At 41.2% G+C, this 27,574-nt stretch overlaps 1 protein-coding gene and 1 long non-coding RNA gene across 6 annotated transcripts in view; one reads left to right on the top strand and one right to left on the bottom strand.

Annotated features, from left to right (window-relative positions):
- PDZRN3 (PDZ domain containing ring finger 3) overlaps positions 1–27,574 on the bottom strand; it is a 240,571-nt gene that overhangs the window by 98,167 nt on the left and 114,830 nt on the right. The window lies entirely within an intron of this gene.
- LOC108584535 lies at positions 23,568–27,379 on the top strand. The gene is made up of 3 exons (XR_001899701.2): positions 23,568–23,758; positions 23,851–23,909; positions 27,325–27,379. It is a non-coding gene; the product is annotated as an uncharacterized LOC108584535 (long non-coding RNA).

Here is a 27,574-nt window from a genome sequence, read left to right as displayed (position 1 = left end):
ACAGATGTTCTCACTGCTATGCACACAGACTTCCTGCTCTCTGATGATTCCTACATGGCTCTGAGTCCTCTGACACAAAGACTATGTGTGGTCATTAGGCAAAGCAGAGGGCAAATGGGTCACAGAGCTCGGCCAGGAGTTTATCACTTCAGAGACTAATCTTTTCCCTGGACTTAAAAATAACCAAGAATGAAGAGAATATAATTTATTAAAGTAAATGTTTGAGGGCAGGATTTTTTTTTTTTTGTTTTTGAGATGGAGTTTCACTCTCGTTGCCCAGGCTAGAGTGCAATGGTGTGATCTCGGCTCACCACAAGGTTCAAGGGATTCTCCTGCCTCAGCCTCCCAAGTAGCTGGGATTACAGGCATGCGCCACCACATCTGGCTAATTTTGTATTTCTAGTAGAGATGGGGTTTCTCCATGTTGGTCAGGCTGGTCTCGAACTCCTGATCTCAGGTGATCCAGCCGCCTCGGCCTCCCAAAGTGCTGGGAGTACAGGCATGAGCGATCACACCTGGCCTGAGGGCAGGATTCTATCTCCTATAAGACTGAAAGCTAGACACAGAGATACCCATTGAGTTCATGAGCAGCAAACCTCTTACTCTTATTTCTTGCCCTTAAACATGGAAATATTCAAATTTATAAATAGGTTGTTCATAAAACTTAGAGTGTAATTTTAAAAGTATAATGGACATCAGCAATTATCCAATCATTTTATAGAAAAGAACAGAACAGTCCAGAAGAGAGAAAAAGACAAAAAAAGAATTCCCCCCTCCCTTCCAAAAAACAGAAACCATCCCTTCACACCCACAAAGCTAGCTAGTGGTAGTATTAGGACTAAACACAGATGTCCTGAATCACGCCTAGCATTCTTTCCATTATGCAAAGATGGCAAGCAAACGGTTTTCAACATTACGAGCATCTTTGATAGACTGACAGTGGCTGTCTGGAGTGATACACTGAGAGCACTCTGAAGCCATGGGTGGACTCTGAGGATAAGAATGTGATGATTAGTTATGTCTGATGCAGGTATGAGACAGAAGTAGAGAAGAGCTAGCTGCTCCCTTATCAAGTCTGTTTTTCACAGAACTGTGTCTATTTAATTGTACTGTATTTATAATTCATTTCAAGAACAATTATATGAATACCACCACAGGTTTAGTTCATTAGATTGTTTCTCTGTTTCTAAGAGAAAACACATTTTGATAGAAACCCTGGGCCCATCCTTAAAAGAAAGCCACAAAGAAAAGGAGATAAATCCACTGGAGAGTCTCAACTCTTCATTCTCTTCTAAAAATAAAATAGTGGACAACTTTAGACAGACACAACCTCTCCTATGTGTCTATAGTGACTGTCATTCATCTAGGCCTCTCAGAATGGCCAAATCACACATTTACTACCTGGCTCCTTTGAGGTTTTTGTTGTTGTTGTTATTGTGTTTGTTCTTAAATCTCTGACAGTCTTCAACTCCATTTTTTAAAACATCATGTACCCCAAAGGTGGCAAATCTCCTCTATCTTGGAAATCCCCTGGGCAAGCTCAATTAAATACCTAAACATACTTTAAGGAGTCGGGTAGTGCCCTTGGATATCCTCAGGGCTGGTCTGGACAGCCCCTTAGCAACAAAAGGATCCCAGGTTGCTACAAGACACCATTACGTAGTGACACAGAATGTATGGGGTCTTTAACTTACACTGTTTCTGAGCACAGGCCACACCTGTTGTTTATTCAGCACAGATTCAGAAGCTATGCTACTTGCTTTGGGTCAATCCAAAGGAGGCACTGCTTTCCAGCTTTCATCATTACATATGCATGATTTTTCCTTGGACACCAAGGGGCTTAGGAAATTGCTTTCGATGGTACTTATTTTACAGTAAATTAAACTCTAGTGCATTAGGGAACAGAAGAGAGCAAACATGCATGCCTTGCCTTTGCTTTATAACCCAGGGTAGAAGATAAAACTTTTTGCGAACTTCAGAGGAGGTCAATTAATGAAGAAAAGATTACTGTGATTGTCACAGAGATACCAGGCATCTGAGTGGCTGCTCAAAGCACTCAGAAAGGAGAATGTCACCAAAAAAAATCTACAAGTATGAAGGGAAGAGGCTTCATTTTGAAGCAATGTATAGGAAACCACAGAGATATTCCTTCTTGAACTTGCTTTTTCCCCATTTGTAAAGTCAACATAATGAAGATACAAGAAAGAGCAGTTGACTTAAAGCCTTTTAGTTAGATGCATTTTTAATGCAAGCTGGATACTCTGTCAACATATCTTCACAGTGCTGCTGGCTGTCCTAGGAAGGAAATGTGCCCTGGGTTCACAAATGCTGAAGTGTTTACAGAGAAGGAGAAATTTATTTTTGCATTTTCCAGATGCTATCATGATGCTCTTTCAGGTTTCCTGCCATTCTCTCATCTGGGGAAAGTGGCTGCCATACAGTTAAGCAAATATATACTTATTCTTTAAGTGGCATATATGGAAGTGACATAAATTAATTGCATATGCTACAAAGAGAGGTAGGTAATATGAAATCCAGAAATGACAACTACAACCCACTCAGTGAAAAGGTGAGTTGGGTTTAATTGACAAGACCAGGAAGGGTAGCCCAGAAGGAGGAGAGAGTGAATGCAAAGGCTTGGCAGCAGAACATTCCCAGATGTATTTGGGAGGCAGTTTGGCTGATGTTTGGGCTGGGCAGAGCAGGCTACAGTGGGAAGTGGTACGTGTGAAATGCTGTGAAGGGCCTTGGAGGCCAGGCAAAGTGACTAGAACCATATTCTCTACCAGGAAACCATCAGAACTTCACCCATTAGGAAAAGATATATCAAATAGAGGTTTTAGAAAAATTTTAATGCTTGAAGGTATTATAAAAGAAAGGGTTGCAGGAGGGAAGGAAAAAGTGGAGGGAGGTAGAATCTATGGAAGGAGGTATAACAATCCTGGCAAATGTGATGGGAGGGTCTGGGGTGGATAAGGAGGGGATGATATGAGAAATAATTTAAAGTTAGAACCGGAAGGAATTGACAGGGGGTAAGAAGCAGAGTCTAAAGCATCTCTAAGATGTCCTATGTTAAGAAAGACTGGAAAGGCAAAGAGGAGGAGAAGGAGAGAGAGAAAGTGCAGGAGTTTGGATTCATATACCTTAGGTTTGAGGTATATTGACATTTGAGCAGAGATGTCCCAGGTCAGGGTTCTGGAGCAGAGGCGTGGGTGATTTGGCAGTTGCCAAAGTCATGAGATTACCCAGTGTATGCACGAGAGTAGTGAGGCCAGAGGATCATTTTCCAATGGAGGGGGGTGGTTAGTTCAATGCCCCAGAGAATAGAGGGTTAAGGTGAGAAATGACAGTACTTGTTGGATGTGATGGCAGAAAAGCCCTACAAATCCTCTGCCAGAAGAGCTTATGGAGAGCTGGGGGAAGAAGACAGACTATAGCACAGAGAGTAAGGAAAGAAAAGAAAGCAGCGGCAGATTGTTCTTTCAAGCTGACTAGTATTAAAGGATAAGAGAGACATGTGGCAGTACCTTGAAGAGGACTAGGTATGGCTTTGGGAAGGAGTGAAATACAGAAATAAACTTGCTGCTCCAAGTGTGGTCTACAGACCAACAGCACCAGCAACACCCATGAGCTTCTTAGAATTCAGAATCTCAGACTCCTCTGCAGAGGAAATGAATGAGAACCTGCCTCTTAGCAAGATTCCCAGCAGATGCGTTTGCATATGAAAGTCCTAGAAGCTGGTATAAAGGAGGCCTGGGCTTTCTTTTTGAGCAGACTGGGAGGCACCTGAAACCAGGGCAAGCCAACCTTCTCCTAGATGAAGTGAGATGAGATTAAAATAGAAAGAGTAAATTCAACTTTAAAATGAAGCCAGAAGGAGCATTCATCTATTCTAACCTTTCTTCCTTTGTCCCAAATAAGTGACGAAAATAAGCTTTTTATTAGTCTCAGTTCTCTGACTTGTAAAACAAGGAGAATGAAGATATCTGTCTCAAAACTGTTCCGAGCATGAAATATTAGGTCGGTGCAAAAGTAATTGTGGTTTTGCCACTGAGTAGCAATGACTTTTGCACCAACCTAATATTACATGATAGACACACATAGTCCCAGAAAAAAGTCTGACATACAGATTCAGCACTCAAGAAAATGACCAATTAACTTATAATTGGTAATATTAAAATACGTATATTAATTTATATTAATAATTATAATATTAATATGTTAATAGCATCATCATTGTGGAATAAGAAATACTTTCCTCAAACTCCTTCTACTTCTTTCCAAAATAAGACCCTTACAGATTCAAAGAAATTTTGAAATTTTTTCAGTGGTTTACATCTTGCTCCTAATTCAGATTCTTCGCGGTTGAAGTAGTTTTCCTACTACTACTTGGCTACTAAAACTTCTGGCAGCTTCAAAGTCAAATACTATAAAGCACTGCAGAGAATTAAGCTCTTATTTTAGCATAGGTGAGAGTATTTTAATCTTCTGACGACTTCCTGAATGAGATCTTGGTCAAGTCCAAACTTACTGGTAGCAGGAAATGCTAATTTTAAACTGTAAGACGATGAAAAATTATTTTTCTAATCCAGGCACGCAAAGAAATGTAAGTGGCATGCAAAGAGTGACAATTAAATAAGACAATTTCAGGGAAACTGGCAGGTAATCTGATATGTGTTAGCCTATCCATCTCCACTTGTTATGTTCATAAAGAAATTTGGAAAAGCTTACAGGCAAGGCAAAGATGATAAAAACCTCTAATTACAACCAAAAGGCAGTCCATATAGCATCTCTATCAAGTAATTAACAACATGTCTGACAATGATTGCACGTGACTCGCTGTTTCCAATTTCTTTAAGTGAATTTTAAAGCTATTACCAATGCCCTTGCCAGCACACAGCATGGAATGCAGCTGAGCAGATTTTGTGCAAAAAACCTTTATCTTCATCAGAGGAAGGTAACTGGATAAAGTTGACAGGAAGATGGGAAAGAGCACACTGCAAGAAGAGACTGCATAGTGAAGGAAACGGAAAAATAATAAGCACGTTAGCAGGCAGTGGGGGCTGGGAGATGCCAGTGGCTGGGAATGGCTCGCTTTTAGGTCAACAGCTTGAATTTGACTCTGATGGGCAATAACTCCAAGTTCTATGGCCTGTGTAAGAGCCCATGGATAGGAGGGGTGGGATTCCAATCCAGGCACAAGTGTACAGCTGGGGATTCCCATGGCTTTGGAGCTGGCAGGGCACTCACAGAATGGAGAAAAGCATGAGGTGGAAGGAAAAAAAAAAACAATCCACCAAGCATTATGATTCTTAAAAGCCTGAAAACAGCCCCATTAAACCAGCCAAAAAAAATAAACAAAAAGCCATGCATTTGTTCAATGGCTACACAATTTCTGTGTGAGGTAATGAAAAGGTTAAGAAATAGAAGTGATAGATGTAAGACAACATGAATGTCATGAATGCTGATGAATTGTACATTTAAAAATGATTAAAATGGTAAAACAGTAAGTATATTTTACCACGATTTTAAAAGAAGGAAAAAGCCATACATGCAATTTGTCAGGTCTACAAAAGTTTCCTCAACGCAGCATTGGTTAAGTTGGGAGGCAGAGCTGGAAGATATTTTGTTTTGTGATTATTTGTAAAGCTGGCGGTAACTGATTGGCATAGACAACTAAACATTATCATCAGACATATCAAAGGTCAGATATTGTATTTCGTATCAGGAAAACTAATTATTTGGAAAGGACTGGAGAGATATGAATAAATCAACCTAAGAAACAGCCTTAAACTTATGGTCTATTATAAGCTAAATCTTCTTTGTCTAGTTAAAATGTCTTTTTGCTCCAAAGTTGGTGCCCATTGTATTTTACACTTTGTCTCCTCTTTCCCCCAATATATTAGTTAAAACATCCAAATATTCAAAACTTCTCATCTACATGAGAATCATATGGATTTTTATAGCAATATAATAAAAAATCCATAATATTAACTGACTTTTAATAGGGGCATCTGAATGTCAACATGCTGTATTGTTTTCAATAACTTCAATCTCTCTAAATGTATAGGTATTTCCCACATGACAGAGTCAGGTTCTAAAATTCAAGGCACTTTCTAAAAAAAAAAATTTTGTGACTATAATAAGTTTAAGTGGCATTTAATTCTCTGCCTTATTATTAGAGGGTCATGTTCTTCTTTAAAAAGGAAGCACGTGATTTTTTAACCTCGGGGGAGAAAAAGCCACCAATACTAGTACTTAAATAATACAACGGAGCAGAGGAACCTAGATAGTCATTTTAAACGTTCGCTCTTTACACCTCCCAGGAGAAGGCTGTCTTCGCTTTTCTATGTTTTCCGAGGGGTGGATTAATCAGTTCATTACAATACACAAGATGAAGATGTCACAATTGCTTGATCCCAGCTAATGACTGCTGGGACTGTCCAGGCCATTTCGAAGCTCTGTTCTCTTGTGACCCTAAGCTTTCTTCTTCGGCTAAAACTTTCTTTTCTTTCCCCTGTAAATTTGGGATAAGTAGGCCCCATTAAATAGCCAAAACAATCACAACCTTGATTTTCTCCAAGCATTTATAATCAGCTTTTATGTAAGCTGAATAATTCCTGTGTCACTATTTGAGGCAAATGCAGAAAATGTTTGAAACCCAGCTGACCTTTCCAGCAATTTCTCGCTCTCTGCCAGAAGCAGAGCCTTTGACTGCTCATTACTTAAAGCATTCACCTTTAAGGCCATTTCACAACAGGGCAAAGCCTCCCAGAAACATCACCTAATGAGAACCCTAGAAACCATTTTCTTATCTCACAGCAGTGTGTAGGAGAAAAATACATTATATGCCTACTGTGGGCTGATATTCCCCAATTTTAGATAAGCCCTTTTCAATAAGGTTGCAATGGTGGCACTAGGCTTTTATATTTCAAGGTGGCAAATGAAAGGCACAAAGTGTGTTCTGAGTTTTAAATTAACTGCCACAACAGGTGCCAGAACAGGTCTGATAGCTACCAGATGAAACCCCCTTTTAAGGAAACAAATGAACTAAAATGTCAATTTTTCTATTAAAGGTTTCCTTGGGATTAAAGCCTATGCCTTTTAGGAAGAAATTAACCCAAGATGGGGAGGAGTAGAAAGATACAGCTACCCCTCGGGGAAACTAAGGGCTATGATGATAAAACTTACCCTGTCTCCAAATCTGCCTGCCCCTATCAATCTTTCCTACTATCTCCCATAGTACTCTCCTCTCCAGTCCCCAAGTCCCAGCCACAAAACCTCCTTTCAGTTTTTCCAATGAGCCAGGTTCTTTCCTACCACAGGGTCTCTGCACAGGCTGTCCCTGCTGCCTGGAACAATCTTCCCAGCTCTTCCCTTGGTTGCTACCTTCTCATAGCTTGGGACTTGGCTTCAATGACTTGTCATCCAAGAAGCCACCTGCCTACCATCTCTACAAGTCTCTCACCTTCTTGGCCTTTCTTTGCCCTGACCTCTTTTGTTTACGTCTTATCTAGCCCTTAGCAGAAATTATATTCATAGCTAAGGGGAGGCATCTTCCTATCTTTCTATTACCAACAGGGCTGGCTTCATGCACTTAGGAGAACCCTGTGCTTGGGGCTTAAAGCTCTAGTGGTCACTGTCTTAAAATTCTTAATAATTTTAGCTTAGAATTTGTGTTTTGTAAGTGAAATTTGATGGGATCATAGAGCATGCACTGGGGACCTGGAGGCTTGGCCCCTCCTGGCCTCCTCCTCCCTGTCTCTGCTGCTGACTTCCATCCTTGGTGGGGACTGGGAGAGGTGAGGGTTGAAGTCAGTTGTGTGTCCCTGCAGTGGGTGGGCATGACAGTGCCACAGTGTGTTCGATAGGCCTAACACATCCTGGCACATTGGCTGCCATACCTTTGGGCATCATGCATTGGGTGTGGATTAGGGCTGCAGGCCCATGGGATGGGGGAGATACCTGGCTTGATTTCCCCAGCCCCAGCCAAGGCACAGTGCACTGAATAGGTGACTAGCAGGAGAGGTACCCAGCAGCTAGTGGGCAGGGTGCAGCTTCTTCCACTTGTCCTATATTTCCTTGCCTGAATATGCATGATATTAAATAGCAAATAGCAGGACAGGTAGACAGAGAGATTGTGGAAGAAAAGGAAAAGCTTTATATTTTAGTACTTTTAATGGTACCTTTTCCTGCTTTTTAAAACAACGGATCCCCGTATTTTCATCTTGCCCTGGTCCCTGCAAATTATGTGGCTGATCCTGTTTAGCACTGTATCCTTGGCATCCAGTACAGAGTAGATACTCCAGCTCTGCTGAAGAGAACCCTCTTTCTCCATTGTCTATCAGAAATAGTGTAAGGCAGTGAGAAGTTAAAGGACTTAAAAGGAATTTCATTGCATAAGACTAAATACAGTATCAAGGCTGTCCTAGCCATGCATACAGGCAGTTTCTTTCTTTCTTTCTTTCTTTTTTGAGATGGAGATTCACTCTGTTACCCAGGCTGGAGTGCAGTGGCGTGATTTTGGCTCACTGCAAACTTTGCCTTTTGGGTTCAAGTGATTCTCCTGCTTCAGCCTCCCCAGTAGCTGGAATTACAGGTGCCCGTCACCATGCCGGGCTACTTTTTGTATTTTCAGTAGAGATGGGGTTTCACCATGTTGGTCAGGCTGGTCTCAAACTCCTGACCTCCAGTAATCTGCCTGCCTCAGCCTCCCAAAGTGCTGGGATTCCAGGAGTGAGCCACCGCACCCGGCTAGTAGTTTCAAATATTCTTGCAGGCACCCAAAACGATGATGGTTCAGAATGAATCTCAGGCATCTAAACCCACAAATGTGATTATAAAATAATGATCTGATTTTGTGAGTAGCTTGTGGAATCAGCCAAGTTACTTACAATCACATCTCTTTATGTGTAAACGTATGGATTGACTAAAAAATCCTTTGATGAACTGATTTTAATTGGCACGATCTGCCCTGGAGAAACTTAAAGACATGATTTTTTTCCAAACAACTCATTTTATCTTCACGCCCCAGCACACCTGCAGCCCTTGGGGGAGCACACCTCTCCCTCTGAAAGGTGGCAAAAGCAGCAGAGCCCGCATTCCTTGGGCTTACAGGGAGTGCCCCATACAGAATGCTTGCTTGGCTGAAGTTAATGCTGACCATTCCACTTTGGAGACCAACTCTCACTGCTGCACATGGAAACCCAAGACCGCGTACACCCACTATGAAGAATGGCTTCGCTCTGTTAGGATTCTTATTCCTAACTGCGCTCCTGTTAGGATTCTTATCGATAATGTACAACCAGCACATCCTGACAGTTTTCAGCTCCATGTTTGATTGAAAAAGCCTCCCAGCCCCTCCCAACACCCACTGCAAGAGCAGATCTTGCTCCTTTTGGGATGGGCATCTGCATCATGGCAAATGTGGGCAACAGCCTCACAGCTGTGTTTGTACCAAAGATCGAACAAAGGTCTTTTTTCTTCACCAATTCTCCACCAATAAATTCAAATGTGAGCAAAGGCAACACAAATGGGGGGTATGGGCTTATTCTTTACTGCTGAATCAGCACGAAATCCCACTCAAGGGGAAAAGGCTGGACGATTCATTCATGGTCACATAAAAATGACCTTTCTAATGAAGGCCTGGTTCTCTGGCAGGTAAGCAATGGCAGACCCCATGCCTGCCTCCTGAGTAAGGAATGCAGGCAGTGGCTACTGCTCCCTGTATCCCTGAACTTCAAAGGAATTCAAGTGACCCAGACCAGTTGGCTGCCAAAGAAAACAGTGTCCAAGGACTCCCTGGCCAGAGGTAAGTGCAGGCACAGTGGTCCTTCAATGCACAGGGCCTCTATTTCCTGCCCCTCTCATATTGAAACTACCATATCTGGAGCCAGCAAAAGCCTGCCAGGCAAGTCCTCCAAGTTCAGGGTCAGTTCAGCTCGCTCCAGGAAAGCTCAGGGAGGCTGCTGATTCCCAACAGCCCCATTTGCTCAAGCTCGTAAGTGCGACCCTCTGGCCTCCTTGCAGGCAGGCTGCATAAGCCCCGGCACCACGCAAGCTCCTGCTCAGGTTACAGACACTCATATTTTAAATCGGTGAAGTTCTCTCTGGGGTGCTTAGGAGGAATTCTTGCAGCCCATGTCATTCCCTACTTCAGGGACTGTACTAAGATTAGCCTATAAATGACTCAGTGGTTCACTAGGGGCCCCTTTCATGGCCTCCCCGACAGAAGAGGCAGCCAGGAGGGGAATCTTGATATCTGAATGCTTTTTGTACCACTCCTGGGTTCTGGGCTGGCACTACTGGCCACAAAGTTGCTTCTGGGAGCCCATTTCAAGAGGATGCAAATTTATATTGCCAGTTAGGTTTTGCATCCATTGCTCAAATGCAGATTTTAAACTGAGAGTATGAGGTCACGGGAAGAAGAGACCTTGTTAATTCAAGTAGAGAGACTTCCAGTCAACAGGAAGAGCAAAAGAAAAACCTTATGTGGAAGGTTCTTTTTTTTTTTTTTTTTAAAGAGGCTGGGTCTTCAGGGTCTTGCTTTCTTGCCCAGGTTGGAGTGTGGTGACACAATCATAGCTCACCGCAGCCTCGAATTCCTGGACTCAAGCAATCCTCCCACCTCCTACAGAGTAGCCGAGACTAAAGGTGCATACCACTGTGTCTGGCTAATATTTAACTTATTTTTTATAGAGATGGGCGTCCCTTTTTGTTGCCCAGCCTGGTCTTGAACTCCTGGCTTCATGCGATCCTCCTGCCTCAGCCTTCCAAAGTGTTGGGATTACAGGCATGAGCGACCATGAAGGTTCTTGACCATGAGGTGCAGGGTTCTACACGTCTCAGGGTACTCCAAGGCTCTAGCAAGAAATGAATTTAGGGACCTCTGCCTTTGATATATGCTTCTTCACACCCTGTCCCTTCTAAAGAAAAAACACACAGACCACTGAAAAGAACAATTTTTAAAAGATTCTGAAAACTAGCAGTGAAGAAAGTTTCAACTAGTGCTTCTCATATTCTCTAACTGCAGAATCCCTTTCCTGAGCACATCAGGCCCCCATACCAATTTCAAGGGGCCTCTGAAATTTCTAAATTGGTTTCCAACACAAAATTATCAAAATATTTCACAGAAAATCCTAGATTTCTGTCTTCTCTTGCAAAAATGCGGATGTGTAGGTAGCTGTGGGCATCTCCTCCTGGGGATAACCAGGGCTCTGGAGTACCTTATATCATAGGCTAGGCTGTGTTGCCTGTGAGCTCGCTACGGTCCCTGGTCTCATTCCTTCTTGTCCTTTGCCTTCTTGGCCCTAGGGGGCATTTGAATTTATGACCCTTGCCTTGAATATGCTCTGAAAAATATGGGACTTAACAATTATCCGAAGCATAGGTGAAGGATGTTCATTGGATGTCTGGGCGCATGGTGCTGTTCTCAGTGATCTGGGGCTGCAGAGGTGTTTAAGAACACCCCTCTTCACAGAAACTTACAGCACGGTGAAAAGATGAGGCACATTAAGCAGAGAAGCACCCGAGGAGGCAGTGTGGTACTGAGGCCCTGCTGCTAAGCACTGGCATTTGGACAGCCAGACAGGAGGAAAAGGCTCTGCTGTTCCACAGGCCTGTGGGGTGACTATAGTTAACAGTGCTGTGTATTTCCAAATAGTTAGGAGAAAGGATTTTGAATGTTCCCAACGCAAATAAATAATAAATGGTTGAGGTGGTGGATATGCCAATTATCTAATCTGATCATTACATACTGTATGCATGTATTGAAATATCATCATGTACCACATAAATATGTAAAATTATGATGTATCAATTTTTAAAAATGAAAACAAAAATAAATGAGAACTCTTAGGATTAGACTAGATGGAAGGCTTTTCAACCTTTTTTTTTTTTTTCGGCCCTCCTTACACCTTGGAGACCCTTCCCTTATGTGAAATTTTATAAAGAATGAAATCTGAAGGGGGTGGGAGAGGGTATGTCTGGGCCCCCACCTCGTTGGTGTTCCCTTCTTATGCCGTAACTTCTCCTTGGCCTCAGAGGCACTTTTACTGCAGGTCAGGGCTCTTTCAAGCCCAGATGGAGCCACAATGGCCTGGGTGACACCCAAGGTCTCTCTAGACTCTTAGGTTCTACCTGTCTTTCTGAAAGCCCCATGGTGTGGGGAGGACAGCCATGACATGGTAAGAAAAGGAGAATTCCCTAGCACCTGACTGAAGAAAATTACTGGGAAGAGAGACAGTGACAATACTCATGACCTCACATACATGTAGCATGTGACCATGAACTGTAACATTAGGTATCATCTCAGAAGTATTTCAAACCTGGGTGACTGAGCACCCCAGCAGATGGAGGAGGAGCAGGAGGCTGTGTGGATGTTCGCACACTGCTCCCTCCATCCCCTCAAGAAGATAAGCACTCACGGAAAACCCGAGAGACTGCAGATCAAATCCCTGGTATCCCCGTAATGTTTCGCCCGCCCTCATCCACTCTTGGTAATAGCTCATTTCCACTTGGGCAGCCATCCCTCCTCTCCTTCTCTCAACAGGGTTCCACTGAAGTTGACTCCATCACGACTAGTTTTAGTGATGAAGAGGTGCCTCGGGCCTGGCTGATCAGATTGCTGATTGGTTAAGGGATGACACATGACCTACCTAAACTGGCCCAATGGGTGACCTCCTTATGATTTTTGCTAGAATTATCAAGGCAAGGACTTGCTTTTAGCAACCACTGGGATTGCTGGGCTGCGATAGGATCATTCTTGGCAGTGCTAGGGGCCACTTTCACCATGTTCGGGAAGAACGTGCCCCAAAACTAAGCCAACAGAGTTCAGCACAGCTAAGTAAATCGAAAGAGACCAATCAATGTTGGATGACCAGATTTGAATACCTGGCTCTAGCTGAGCCTCAAGCTAGATATCCTTGTATTTTTCTATTGCTTTACCCAATGAATTGTCATTTGCTTTTTGCAATGTTTTGTCTTCTGCTGAGGCCAATTTGGGCTGGGGTTTTCACACATGCATTCCAGAGAATCCTGACCAATAGAATCTTTCTTCACTGACCACCACTGTACTTCAAGTTAGTTAAATACCTCAAATTCATACTAAGCCTTTCTTACTACAAAACAAGATCAAAATCAGAGAATTAAAAAGTAGAAGGCTGTTTACATTATCTCTGTAATAGTAGTTACACATCTTTAACACCACTCATTAGAAAACTAATTTTGGTCCATGTCCAAATTACCCATTCCCTAAAATAACTCACTTTTATTGGTTAATTGTGAAGCTCAAAGAAGAACAGTCCTAACATATTTACATAAAGCTACTTCTGAAAAGTTGTGTGAATAAAATCTACAGCTGCTTTATGTAAAGTCATTTGCTGTCATCTAAAACACCAATAAAGGAACCTAGTATACACCTAGTATAAAATTTATTGAGAGAAATGTTCATAACCTATGGAAGAGTATTTGCCAAAAAAAGTTTCACAGCAATTGTATATAAATTGTATTTATTGAAATAGAATATTTAAGAGCTGCTGGTTCTGGATATAATTCTTTCTTTCACTTCTTTAAAAAGCTAAATTTATTAAGCACTTTTTGCCTGCCTATGATCTTTTTCCTCTGCATTATTTGAAGGACACTTATGTAGTCTCAATGCCAAAAGATAATATCTAAAGAGCACACATAATCTTTTAAGAGAATGAAAAATATGATTTCTGATTCCTTAACTTACCACAGTATAGAAGATACAGCTTACTTTTCAAACACCAAATGGACAAACCATGTAACTTAAAGAGATAGTGTTACAAGGGAACAGAAAACCAAATAATGCATATTCTCACTTATAAGCGGGAGCTAAACATTGGGTACTTGTGGACATAAACATGGCAACAGCAGACACTGTTGACTACTAGAGCGGGGACAGAGGAACGCAAATGTTGAAAAACTGCCTGTGGCGTATTATGCTAACTATCTGGGTAACGGGATCAGGCATACCCCAAACCTTAGCATCATGCAATATACCCATGTAACAATCACTTTACTCTGAAAAACAATCATTTCACAAAATCACGTATTGAAAAGCTTCTTTTGATAGCAAGATTCATTCGGCAAGTGGTTTGCTTTTTAAAAGAATTGTTCATTATGGAAGTAAGAAACAAATACATTTTGCTTGTAAAAAAAGTTAGAACATGCTTAATATAGCTAAGATTCCTTTTGATCATCTCCTCTTCCAAGGAGAAACCACTGACATCTACCGGGGGTGTGCCCTCACAGATCTTTTTACTTTCAGATTTATATTGACTCATGTATATGCATCTTCCCATAAATGCCAGTAAACATTATGTATTATTTTGTAACATTCTTTTTTTCTCTTGATGGCATGTCTTAGAGACCTTTCTTATCAGTGCATATACATTTGTCTCATTTTTAATTCTATACTTTATTGAACTATTCTGCTATTGATGGACATTTAGGATGTTTCTGATTGTCTTTTTTCCTATTACAAACAATGCTGCAATGAACGTCGAGGTATAAGCCTCTTTACACACATAAGGCTAGAACTTCTCTAGGGCTGATTTATGTTCACTTTTCCAGGCAGATAACTGTTATAAAACACAAGGCAGACTTTTATGATATTGGCAATAGCAAAAACACAGTGCCAAAGAAAGTTTATATAAATGAAAGTTGTTTATTTTTCTCCACTTTTTAAGGATCAGATCACTCTTCTTGCTTTTCAAGAACTGCTATATCTTTAAGGAAGGTTGTCTAATTAAGATAGAAACCATAGCTGGTACTCAACATTGATTTTTTACTTGATCTAATTCCCTACCCTTCCCCCTATCCCCATCCCCCCTGCCAAGATTTCAGCACCATATATCTGTTCTTAATTGATGTGTTAATTATAAGGATTATCTATTCATCAAAGTACAGCCTGAAAGACTAAGTCTCAAGTCAAGATATGTACTTGAAAAAAAAACTGCTCCATATTGATGGACTTCATTTATTTTTAAAGTGAAATGTATGATACATACAAAATAATGCCCACATGATGCATAGAGTACAAAGAATAAAAAATACCCCATACCCATCATTTAGCTTAAGAACATTCTCCAAGTTGTTGATGCCTATTGAGGATTACAATCCAATTACCTCCTTCTTTTTCTTCGGAGAGGTAAATATTCTGATTTTTATGTTTATCTTTCCTTTGATTCCTTATTAACACTTTATTATGGAAATTTTCAAATATATACGAACATAGAGAGACTAACTTAATAAACTGTCATGTACCCAACACAGTTTGAATGATTAACCTACATTTTGCTATTCTTGTTTCATATGCCAACTCCCCATTCTTTTTATTTCCTAGGTGTGTTTTTTAAAAAGCAAATCCCAGAGACCATGTCATTTCACACAGAAATAATGTATTTCTAAGAGGACTTAAAAAAGAACAAAATCATAACTACAATGATAATATCACACAAACAATTAGCAATTCTTTAATTTCATCTAACATCCATCCATATTCAAATTTCTTCAACACACAAAATATCCTTTCATAGTTAGTAAAAAAAAAAAAAGGTAAAAATTAAAAAGATACAAACCCCAAGAAAACCCCACATTATTTAAAAAATATTTTACTTAAAGCTTTACCAGGTGGCCAATCCATCCCTCAAATTAGCAAACAATAGTGAGCTTTTACTATGTAATCAATAGCTAGCTGAATATTACCAATTATATTCAAGGAAATTAACTGAGGACACAGTTTCTTCCTCTCCCGGCCTGTATTTGGCCTTGTGTACAGCAGAATCACGAACGCATGGGCACAGCAACTGGTAGGGTTTTGAGATTCACACGTGTGCTGATGCGGTTAACAAATGAACTAAATTATATGGTGACTCTGATGTTAAAATGTGACTAATACACACTTTGGGCCTTATTTTCTAAGCTTAAAAATAATTGGGTAAATACTACAGAGTATTTGGGTTTGGAGCTTGTTTATTTTGTTTTAAGACAGCATGTGATTAATTTAAATGTGGCCATTCAGGAACATTTGCTTCCCTGCTGTCTGCTTTTTACACTCAGAAAACAAAAAAAATGTATGTTTGGAGGCAGAAACACACATGCATTTTACAGGGAGACTTAGGTAAATGCGGAAAACAGCTTCTGTGGGATTTTGGTCCTGTTTTTCTTGGTGTATTTATCAATAATGAAGAAAGCCATGAAAACTCATCTTTAAGCCAAATGATCAGATTTTTGTGAATTCAGCTACTTTAAAAAAAATTTTTAAACTTTTTTTACTAATCAAAAGAGCTGGAATATGAGGTACCATTATAAAGCAAATGATTCATTATCACTTCTGATATTAGAGGTGCATCCCGATTTAGGAAAACTTAAATCAGGTATTAAGTATGGAAAGACTCAAGAAACTAAGAAAGAAATTAAGTATGGAAAGACTCAAGAATTAAAGGGTGATTATTGCCGTTGTAAGTTTTTTTAATTCTGGAAAATTCCAAACATATATAAAATTAGAGAGGACAGTGTCCTGAAACTCTCTGTACCCATCACCCAGTTTAAACAGTTATCAACCTGTTATTCTTGTTTCAAATATACCTCAAATGGTTTTACAACGGGGATGGCACACAGCAACAGATGTGTCTCCATATATATCTAGTAATATAAGGGAGGAAAGAGAACTCATCTAGGGCTGGCACAGCACCCCTCTGCCCCCCCCCCCGCCCCACGGCTTGGCGCAGTGATGGGGAGGTAACAGGGGCATGGCTCGAATCTCTGGGCCCACACCCACAAGAACCCCCACCACTTCCCAAGGGAGAAGCACTTTAGGTATAGTGTGCTGATCATTGAAGAGAGACCTGAAAGGGTGGTAGGGTCTGGGAAGATGCTGAGGTAACAACAGTTGAGCTTGCTGGTTCTAACTCCTTCCTCTCCTCTAGGCAGAGATTTGTTATATCTGAAGTTCCACCAGAGAAGGTAAGGCCACAGATCCTGGTTATTTGCCTCTGTCATGTATAGATACAAAAATCATCTTTCTCCCCCTCACTTTCCAGACATAGTAAGTCACCAATCCCTGTCACTCCTCTTGAAAATGCTTCCCAGACCCATCCCCTTTTCTCCATCCTCCTGACTTGAGTTTCTATCTATCAAGTCCATCCACAGTGACTTTATGTGTATCCAGACTAACCTGAAAAGCTCCTGGCCTTTCCCAGCAGGGATAAGTAGACATTCAGTGGTTAGTGTTGGGGGACAGTTGGTAGTAATATGTACCAAACTTCCGCTGGTTCCAGTATCAAAAGAGAACACAGGACTCTTAAATGCTGCTTTCACCAGAGTTAAACAACAACAACTAGGCATTTGAAAAATGGTCGAGTAAGTTTGAGTACTTATTCCCTAACTGCAACATCAAAAACAATGAATTAATTGCTATTCCCTATAACCTAACGCTACCTTTTTGTGCTAGCAGGAGAAAGGGAGTGAGTGAAATGCTCCAAGCCCACAGTAATTCATAAAATTCATAAGTTACCTTTTTTTTTTTTTTTTGGTAATTCATAAGTTACTTTTTTTTATTTTTTTGAAACAGAGTCTAGCTCTGTTGCCCAGGCTGGAGCCCAGTGGCGCAATCTCGGCTCACTGCAACCTCTGCCTCCTGGGTTCAAGCGATTCTCCTGCCCTAGCCTCCTCAGTAGCTGGGATTACAGGCATGCGCCACCACACCTGGCTAATTTTTGTATTTTTAGTACACATGGGGTTTCACATGTTGGTCAGGCTGGTTCTCAAACTCCTGACCTTGTGATCCATCCACCTCAGCCTCCCAAAGTGCTGGGATTACAGGTGTGAGCCACCGTGCCCGTCCCATACGTTAACTTTTTACAATACGCGCAGCATAGACCCAGATGCTGGCTGTGCGGGTCACTGGTCAGGCTTGCTGCTTGTCTTCCGAGGTACAAGTTGGGGTAGCAGGGTCCCAGCATAGGCAGAAACCAGTCTCTGTTCCTGCCTAAGAGGCGAGGTTTAACCAGGAGATTCCCAGTGACACCGCATGAAAGGGATAAACAACCACACGGCTTGTTCTTATACTCCATAATCACTCTGCCGAGTGTCCTGGATCCCTTAGCCACCTGCCAACAGTATGCCTCTTTCCTTGCTCCCTTCAGCAAATGCCAGGTGCCAGGCACTGCTCTGGACACTGGTTACAAACATCAGTCAAGACCGGAGAGTCCTGATCTCATGGAGTTTTCATTCGTAATCCGTACAGTGTGATTAGGGAGCATCCATGACCAAATCATAAAGCTATGAGGCCCAGGCTGGCCCCAGGTGACGCTGGTAACTCACATGGCCACAAGCTGTGGTTTTCACACATGGAGGCTGAGCCATGAGCTGCTCCCCTCCCAGGCTCTCAGACCTGACCCACAGTCATCTCTGTCTCAAGTCCTTACACCAACTCACCACCTAAAACGTATCTGAGGCATCTGCTACTATTCGTGTAAGGCTCTGGGGTGGATGCTCTAGATATTAACAACCACAAGTTCTGGATTTTCTGGAATGAACCTAATTCTGAAAGTATTCTAGTCAATCGCTAGATGATAAGAAATCGATGAAATTTTAATACTGTGGCATCTAACTGACATCCTCTAAAATGCCCAAAGCCTGAGGTGGTGGTGGTGGCTGGGGTCTTCTGTTAGATTACAAAAGGCAGTAAGGGGACCTGGGGAAGCTTCCCTGGCTCATACCTGGGTTTTCCACCTCCTAGTCGTATCTTCTTGGCAAGTTATACAATCTCGCCATGACACAACTTCCTTGCCTATAGTAAATGATGATAATGAAAGTACCTACCTCTACATTATTGTGATGATGAAATGAGTCATCACACAGAGCCTAGACCACAGCTGGCCACACAGAAAGGCTGGTGGATATTAGCTAATTTTATTGTTGTGGTTGTTTTTGCTATTTAGTGTTGAAGATTTCTTTCATTATTTGGAAAACCCCATCACCATAGGAATGGAGGTGACAAAGAATATCAGGAAAGCCCTTGCTTTTTTTCCCCCACCTTCTAGATACAGTCACACTGTGTCACCCTGGCTAGAATGCAATGGTGTGATCATGGCTCACTGCAGCCCTGACCTGGGCTCAAGTGATCCTCCGCCTCCTGAGTAGCTGAGACTACAGGCATGTGCCACCATGACTAATTTTTAAATTTTTGTAGAGACTGGGTCTCACTATGTTGCCCAGGCTGGTATCGAACTCCTGGGCTCAAGCAATCCTCCAACCTCAGCCTCCTAAAGTGCTGGGATCATAGGCATGAGCCAGCTCAACTGGCTGCCCTTATTATGTATTTTTTTAATCTGTTACTAAGATTGAACTTGGCCTTTTAAAATGCTTTCTGATACTCCCCTCCCCAGTCCCATTTCCACGTGGGCTGTGCCACATTTCACTTTGGGCCCTGAATATTTCTGAGCTGAGTTACCAGGACTGCTGAATGCTAATCGCCATGGCTCCAGTCTATATAAGTGTTGTTGCCAGAATAATCCTCTTAAAACACAGCCTTAACATGCTCTTTTCCTCCCAACAATGCCTTCTTATTCTAGACTGGATTAAGGGTAAAGCTCATCTTTTTATGTTGGCATCTTACTAACCTAGCCTAGCCCACCTGCCAGTTCTCACCTCCACCCAAGCTGGGTCACCCCTTCAAACCACCTACAAATATATTCCAGGTCATTTCTACCTCTGTCTACCATACCAATGCCTTCTGAAGAAACCTCTTTTTCTCTGCAAAGCCTTCTATCTTAAGGCTTTCATTTCTTCACACAGCCTAACTGATCCACTGCTACCTATGTGAATCTATCCACCAACTCTTCTGCTCATTTTGAGCTATATCATTTCATTTTTTTTCTTACTTGGTGTTTTGCCTCCTATGTGCAAGTCTGGTCTCCCATGACAGACTCTAAATTTCTCAAAGGCAAGCACAGTGTCGTATATTCCTTCTGGTTTCCATCTTCTCTTCTCTTTCCCTGCCAATGTCCATGTAGGCAATTCAGAAATACTTGTAATTTTTGAAACTCTTTGCACAGCCTATCATTAAAAACTGTTGCTAACATTTGGTCATACTTAATGAACCTGATTCAAGTGGCAAAATCCACACACATAGCCACAGCTGTTGGGGGCGCTCTTAGCAACACAGCCAGCTTCCCCACTTGATTTCCACCTTGGCTTAAAATTACATCCACTCCTCACCTGAGCTAGAGGCATCTGAGTCCTTTCCACTGTCAACTGGGACATGGGCTTTGGAGATGATTCCCTCCGTTCAGGGTCTCATCTACTTTTAACACGTTCCTGGAGTTTGCTCATCGATTCTGTGGAATCTGTCTCTCCAACAGGGCACATCCATCCCATATCCAGCCTTCCCCTTTCCCTATACAGGCCACTGTCATCACTCACCTTGGCGACTGCGCGCGACTCCTAACGATTCCACTGTCAGTCTTTCCCACTTCTAATCTAGCAATGGCTCATTCAACAAATACCTGTTGTGCACCTACTATGTAAAAAGTATAAACAATAATGTTGGAAAGAAGTGGCTGTAACGCTAGGCTCCCAGGGTGTCAAAGGAAAACCCTGTTAAACTTGGCCCTCTGGCCCCATATTTGGTGAGAATAAGGTGGGCGACATTGATATCTACATTCTAAAACAAGTCATTAGAAGGCCAGGCATGGTGGCTCACACTTGTAATCCCAGCACTTTGGGAGGCTGAGGCGGGCCAATCACTTGAGGTCATGAGTTCAAGACCAGCCCAGCCTACATGGTGAAACCCCATCTCTACTAAAAATACAAAAAATTAGCTGGGTATGGTGGTACACACCTGTAATCCCAGCTACTCAGGAGGCTGAGGCAGGAGAATTGCTTGAACCTGGGAGGCGGAGTTGCAGTGAGCTGAGATTGCGCCACTGCATTTCAGCCTGGGCAACAGAGCCAGATTCAGTCTCAAAATAAATGAAATGAAATAAAACGAAACAAAACAAGTCATTAGAAAACGAAGTTCCTTGAATTTCCTCTAACTTGTAGGCTGAATGCAACCGTTTTCTTAGAGCTGTGCTATTAAGCAAAGAGAAACAACGGTGGGTTGAGAAAAAGTAAGGCGCTAGTTACACACGTGCATCTTGATTTAGTTGCTCATGATGGAGAATCGAGTGAAGGGACACGAGGAAGAATCATGGCACAGAATCAGGTGGAAAACCTTTTGTTTGGGGGTAATAATTATGCATTCAGTCAAAATTATAACTTGGTCACAGTCAAAATGATAGGTTTTTATTTCAAAAATACTCCATTTCCATAATGGTGTTCTCTGGCATCTAAATAATTGCTTTCCTATAAGAGGGGAATTGTTAGGTAGAGCTGAGAAAAGATACTGAGTTCTCCATAAGTTAAGGCCACCAACAACTAAAATTATTTTCTCCAATATCCACTGATTCATTTAATATTTCTCTTTCTGAGTTTTCTTTTACTAGAGCTGTTTCCCTCCAACTTCCTCACCTTCCCCATAAGTAAGGCTGCATGGTCAGAGTTTCTGTTTTGTGCTATGCTATGTTCTGAGACTGGCATCATGAACCCAGGCAGCTGTAAGAAATGACAAATTTCAACAGTACAGCTATAGAGAAGGCAGCTCGGTCAAGGATGTGAAATGGTCAGATGGAAAGCAAATCCCTCAGGGTCCAGGTATTTCTAAAGATCAGCTGTGTGGCATTTTACAGAAAATCCTAGAGCCTGGTATCATTGAGACTGCAGCCCTCCTCTGTCAGTTGAAAGGAATGATCAAGACGTGGTACCAGAGTACCACCTGCTGGCTCACAGGTGTCAGTGTCTTACATAAAATACTTTCTACAAGATGAGTCATTTTGATCTGTTAAAATAAGAAAACGAGATTCTTTATATTTGCAAAAGAGACAGCTGTGAAAACACAGTTGTGGTTTTGCATTTCTGCACCTGTGTATACGAATACTATTGGTCAGAGAATATACTACCATGGATGGTAGCTTTATGGTTTTGAATAAAGCAATTTTATCTCAATGCTTTCATTTTAACTTTAAAATTTTAACATTTTACTAACATAAAATGTCATGAAGAACTTTGGTAACCCAGTCCATTTAAAAGAAATTAAACTAGTTTTAGATACTAGTGTTTCTTTTATAAACCAAATCTATACTTGTTTTAATGGTTCCCTCAAATTTTCTCTATTAGGTGCTACCTTTACAAGCAAATGTACAAATGGTCCTTTATTTACTTGAAGATTCTACTGAGGTCATAAATCTGATGTAAGTTCCATTTACAAATGATGAGTGCATTAAACATCTGGGAATGCATAATCAAAGTCTAGCATTACACATGAATATTTTTAAACCTCAAGGAAGTATGATTTCATTCTTTAAATACCAGGCTTCAAAAAAAAGTACAATTTCTTCACTTTAAAATCATTTCTTTATCCATAAAGCTTTAATCAAAATATTATTCCCACTGATGTCTACTTGATCTTATCCAATGAACAATAAAAAATTCTTTTGCTTAGTTTGGTAGTTTTTGACTATAGAGGACATCATCTAATGCTTTTCCCTATGTACTTTGCAAAGTCTTAAATGACAATACAAGTACATTTCCAAATATGTAACACAGCGTTTACTGTGTCTGAACTCAACTCTCTCAGTGCAACCATGAATGTGCCTTGAGAAACTTGGTAAAAGCTTTGAACTTCTTTGGGGCAGAAAGGTATCACAAACTGAAATTAAACCTACAATTAAGGCTTTTATAACAAACTGTATACGAAGATCAAGTTCTGCTCTCTGACACATAGGCAAGAAAGCAAGAGCGGGGAGGGGGAGAGCCTAAACAGATGTGTTTTTGTGTTATGCAGTCGACTTCTGCATCTGAAACGTAACTCAGTGAAACAGAAACCCAGCCATGTGACTCCTTTTCTGTAGAGAATAGAGGTGAACACAGTATCCCGAAGTCACAGGGCATGTGCTAGACATCCACTTATTCATATTTCTGCCTTCTTTATAAACAGAAATATTACACTGTTGACTGTGTATGTGTGTCTGCTTTTCTTGAGTACATTATTCTTCTCTCCAGATGCCCACCTGATGTACCTCATTCTCACAATTAAAACAGTTATATGGTTAAACACACAGGAATAGAGTTAGTTAGCATGTGGTGTAACAAATGAACTCACATAAAATTTACATGATTTAATTAGCTGATAATGGGTCATTAATTGAGGGACTGAAGAAAGGAAACATATTCTCTTGGACACATAAAGGCGCCATTCAGGAAGAATAGATTTGTTTTTACTCAGCCCTTCTCAGTTAGGAGAACCACCTGTGCAAATACGGAGCTCAAGTCAGATGACAAGCAGGGTTTTTATGGGACCAGGAAGATTTTCATCTCCATGACAACCTTCCTGGTTCCAAACAGAGAATGTTATTTTTCTGGACTCCTCATCTCAGCGACACCAGTGGACTCAATTCGGCCCTGACATGCATCTGAACACTCTTTCTTAGACAGTCATTATTAACCTGGGCTGCTTCTGACAAATCATTTGGTGATTACATATCTGACATATTTTGTAATGACTCCATCTTCTGAGGGCTTCATTTTCAAGAAGTGAAACAATGCTCTGACTCAACACCTCCCTGCAACCACAAGCCAGTTTCCCATCGTCAAAGTATACCACTTTTTATTAAGGAGGTCTTATACCCACGTAAGTCACTAGCTTGTATATATAAAGATAACTGCATTCGTATCATTTAAGTGCGTGTATATGATCTAATTTTTCATTATATTAATTAACAGCATAATTGATTGACCTGTGGGGAAATACACAAAGAGGCTTCCTGGGAAGTTCTCTCCAAGTAAGTATGGAAAAAGCCAAACAACAATGTTTTCATACGAATGTGCTTGTGATACAAAAAGGACAGTCTCTGTAGCAACTCCAGCAAGTGCTCCTGGCTCTTTGGAAATATTATATCTAGTTTTTTATTTATAGCCAATCCCGTTCCTAGTCTAAGATAGCTTGACACCCATGGGAGGTGGCTTGGAATTTGAGAGTATGAGATTACAAAGCTGAAGGCAAAGATTTTGCTTTTTAATTAAGAACTAAACTATACTTTTATACGTGATGACATTTTATGTAACTGGTTACCCATGAATAATCATTTGGGAGCACTTCTGATATGAAATTACCCCCTGACTGAGCCCTCTGAGAAAACCCCAGCCCTTAAAGATAGACTTTGCTTCAGGATTCAAGGCACAGAATTAAAAGTCATAAAATTTAATTCACCCAACTTTTTTTACTCCGTCAAGATTTTTGTTATTGTTTGAGTAGAACCAGACTACAAATACACTGGGTGGAAATAATAATGCAAAAATACCTCTCCCAAACAAAACCTGCAAAACATCAATTGGTTATTCAAATTAGAAAAAACATCTTATTTAACAAACCAGTAGACCGATCAAAAAACCAGGATTTTTCAAATTGTCTACCTTGTGGATGATATTCTATGGAATCTGTCAAGCCTCTGAAGGTTGAAACCTTATACTATGGATTACTATTTGTTTAATATACATATTACTACACAACTTGTTTATTAAAGGTCATTTATTTTCATAATCAGAAACTTACTGGGTATCAAAAGAGCATATATTTTCAAACTGCATCAGTTTATAGGTGATTTTACATGTCCTTTTTTTTTGTTTGTTTGTTTTTAAAAGCACAAAGTCAGTGTGAGGAAAAATAAGCTCTATTTAAAAATTTGAGGCAAAAAATAAAGTTGCGCTGCATTAGAGACCCCAACCGACTTTCCAACCAATCCCTCTGTAATGAGCATAGAGGAGGCACTCAGCCACCTTTTCGATGGTCAACTGAACTCATTTAAATGTGACAAGTATCCCCCTAAGACTCCCATGAATCCACACAGCCACAAACCATGGAACTCAGGTACGGGCAGGTAGAGAGAAGGTAGAAAAAAAATAAAAGAAATGGTGTCCACTGTGATCACCCCATCCATGTGAAACTCATTATCTCTGCACTGAGATAAAATACACGAGATATCTTCAGAACAATTTTAAGTCCGAATATCAACACAAGTAGAATAATGGTGCAGGTGGTACCTCAGGGCTGAGAGAGCACAAGCCCCAGGGCTGGTCAGGTTGATCTTGCAATGTCCACTTCTGAAGTCAGGCCCGGGCAGCAAAACTGTTTTCTGATCATATAATTAATGATTTGTACCTCCCAAGTCTCAGGAAAAGGCAAAGCATATACAGGGAATAAATGTGTGCAACAAAGATGAAAAGGTTGACATCTCTAATACAAATAAAGCTTTTTTACATCAATAAGAAAAGGATAAACAGACCAGCCCAGTAACAGGGAAGATAAGCACTGCACCAAAGAAGAAATACAATTGGCTAATGAAAAAGGAAACAAAATTCAATCCAACTAGATAACAATCAGCTACTCATTTAAATAAGCTAGTGCCACTTTTTACTCAACAACATGGCCAAAGCTGAAAATGACCCTGTATTATGGAGGGAAAAGACTTTCCTGAATATGATCTGTGGGAAAGCAATAGTCACAACTTTTCTGGAGAGGTATCTAAAATAATGACACAAATATTCCAATTCTAGAAATTTGTCTTAAGGAAAGCGTAAGTTAATGGAAGGATTTACATATAAGTATCTTCAGACCAGGCACAGTGGTTCATGCCTGTAACCCCAGTACTTAGGGAGGTTGAGGCAGGAGGATGGCTTGAGTCCAGGCTGAGGATGCAATGAGCCATGACTGTGCCACCGTACTCCAGCCCAGGTGATCACGTCTCAAAAAAAAAACAAAAAAACAAAAAACAAAAAAAAAACTTCAACCCAACATTGTTTTTAAAGGTAAAAATAACCATAGTAATAGGTGAGGTAAATTGCATCACAGCCAGCACAGACATAGGTTGAATACTACACAGCCATCACAAGTCCTGAGGCTGAAAACCTACCCAATGACAAAATATTGTTTATGGCACACTGCAAAGTAAAAGTAGACTACAATACACTCAGAAAATGATGATCTCTTTAAAAAAAAAATGTGTGCGCACATACAAGCATACATTCTTTTTTTTTTTTTTTTTTTTTTTGAGACGAAGTCTTGTTCTTATCCCTCAGGCTGGAGCGCAATGGTGCGATCTCAGCTCACTGCAACCTCCGCCTCCTGGGTTCAAGTGATTCTCCTGCCTCAGCCTTCCGAGTAGCTGGGATTATAGGCACCCGCCACTACGCCCGGCTCATTTTTGTATTTTTAGTAGAGATGGGGTTTCACCATGTTGGCCAGGCTGGTCTCGAACTCCTGACCTCAGGTGATCTGCCCACCTTGGCCTCCCAAAGTGCTGGGATTACAGGCATGAGCCACCGTGCCCGGCCATTTCATTCTCATTTTCTAACACCCCCTAATGAAGCACACATAAGGCATAGGTATTTTTCTGTATTGTGAGATGACAGGTTACTTCTCACTCTGAGCTTTCCAGTGCTTTTAGAAATGAAACCGTATCACTTCTGTAACTTGGAGAAGTTATGGAGTTTGATAATGTCAGGTCTAATTAGAATCAGCCATATAAGAAATCACTACCGGCAGCTGAACACCTGGCAAAGAAAAGATGTATTTAAATGAAGCTTAGTCGAGCTCTAAAACTGCATACTAAAGGAACTCTCAGGTATTGGCAATTGTAAGTCAGACTCGCTAACAAAAATTCTGACTGGGATGCAGCTGGCCGGGCGCGGTGGCTCATGCCTGTAATCCCAGCACTTTGGGAGGCTGAGGTGGGTGATCATTTGAGGCCAGGAGTTCCGGATCAGCCTGGCCAACATGGTGAAACCCCGTCTCTACTACAAATACAAAAATTAGCCAGGTATGGGGGCACATGCCTGTAAACTCAGCTACTTGGGAGGCTAAGGCATGAGAATGGCTTGAACTCAGGAGGTGGAGGTTGCAGTGAGCCGAGATTGTGCCTTGCACTCCAGGCTGGGGGACTGAAACTGTCTAAAAATATATATATATATATATATATATGCATGCAGCTATTGCCAGCCCTGTTCCCACTCTTCACAATAGGCTTGGCTATCGACTAGAAATGTAGTTCAAAAAACCTCTCTTCCCCCGCACATGCTGGACACCTTTGCTGAGCGGCAGCCACCTCCATACAACCCCTCCCACAGCCTTGCCTTCAACAAGGAGCAAGGCCTCAGCAGAGTCATCTTCAAGGAAAACCTCAATCCCGCTTTGGTCCTCAGAGCTTCGTGCATAAACTCAGTCCTGTTCTTCAGAAATCTGGAAACAGCAGCGGAGACATAAAGGAAAACCCTGGGAGTGAAAGAAGAAAAGTCAACCAAAGTTTCTCCTTGCAGAATTCTGTCATCGGGATGGCCAAATTCACCTTGAAGCAATGCAACAGATGACGGTGCCTCCAACTGGGACCGGCCATGGAGCTCCTCAGGCAGGAGACCATCAGTGACTTAAGGGACCACTAGGGGGCGATTTAGG

The sequence above is a fragment of the Papio anubis genome, chromosome 2 (assembly GCF_008728515.1).
Source record: "Papio anubis isolate 15944 chromosome 2, Panubis1.0, whole genome shotgun sequence".
Taxonomy (NCBI): Eukaryota; Metazoa; Chordata; class Mammalia; order Primates; family Cercopithecidae; genus Papio; species Papio anubis.
Note: the sequence above shows the minus strand (reverse complement) of the source record. Positions and strands in the feature narration are given on the sequence as shown.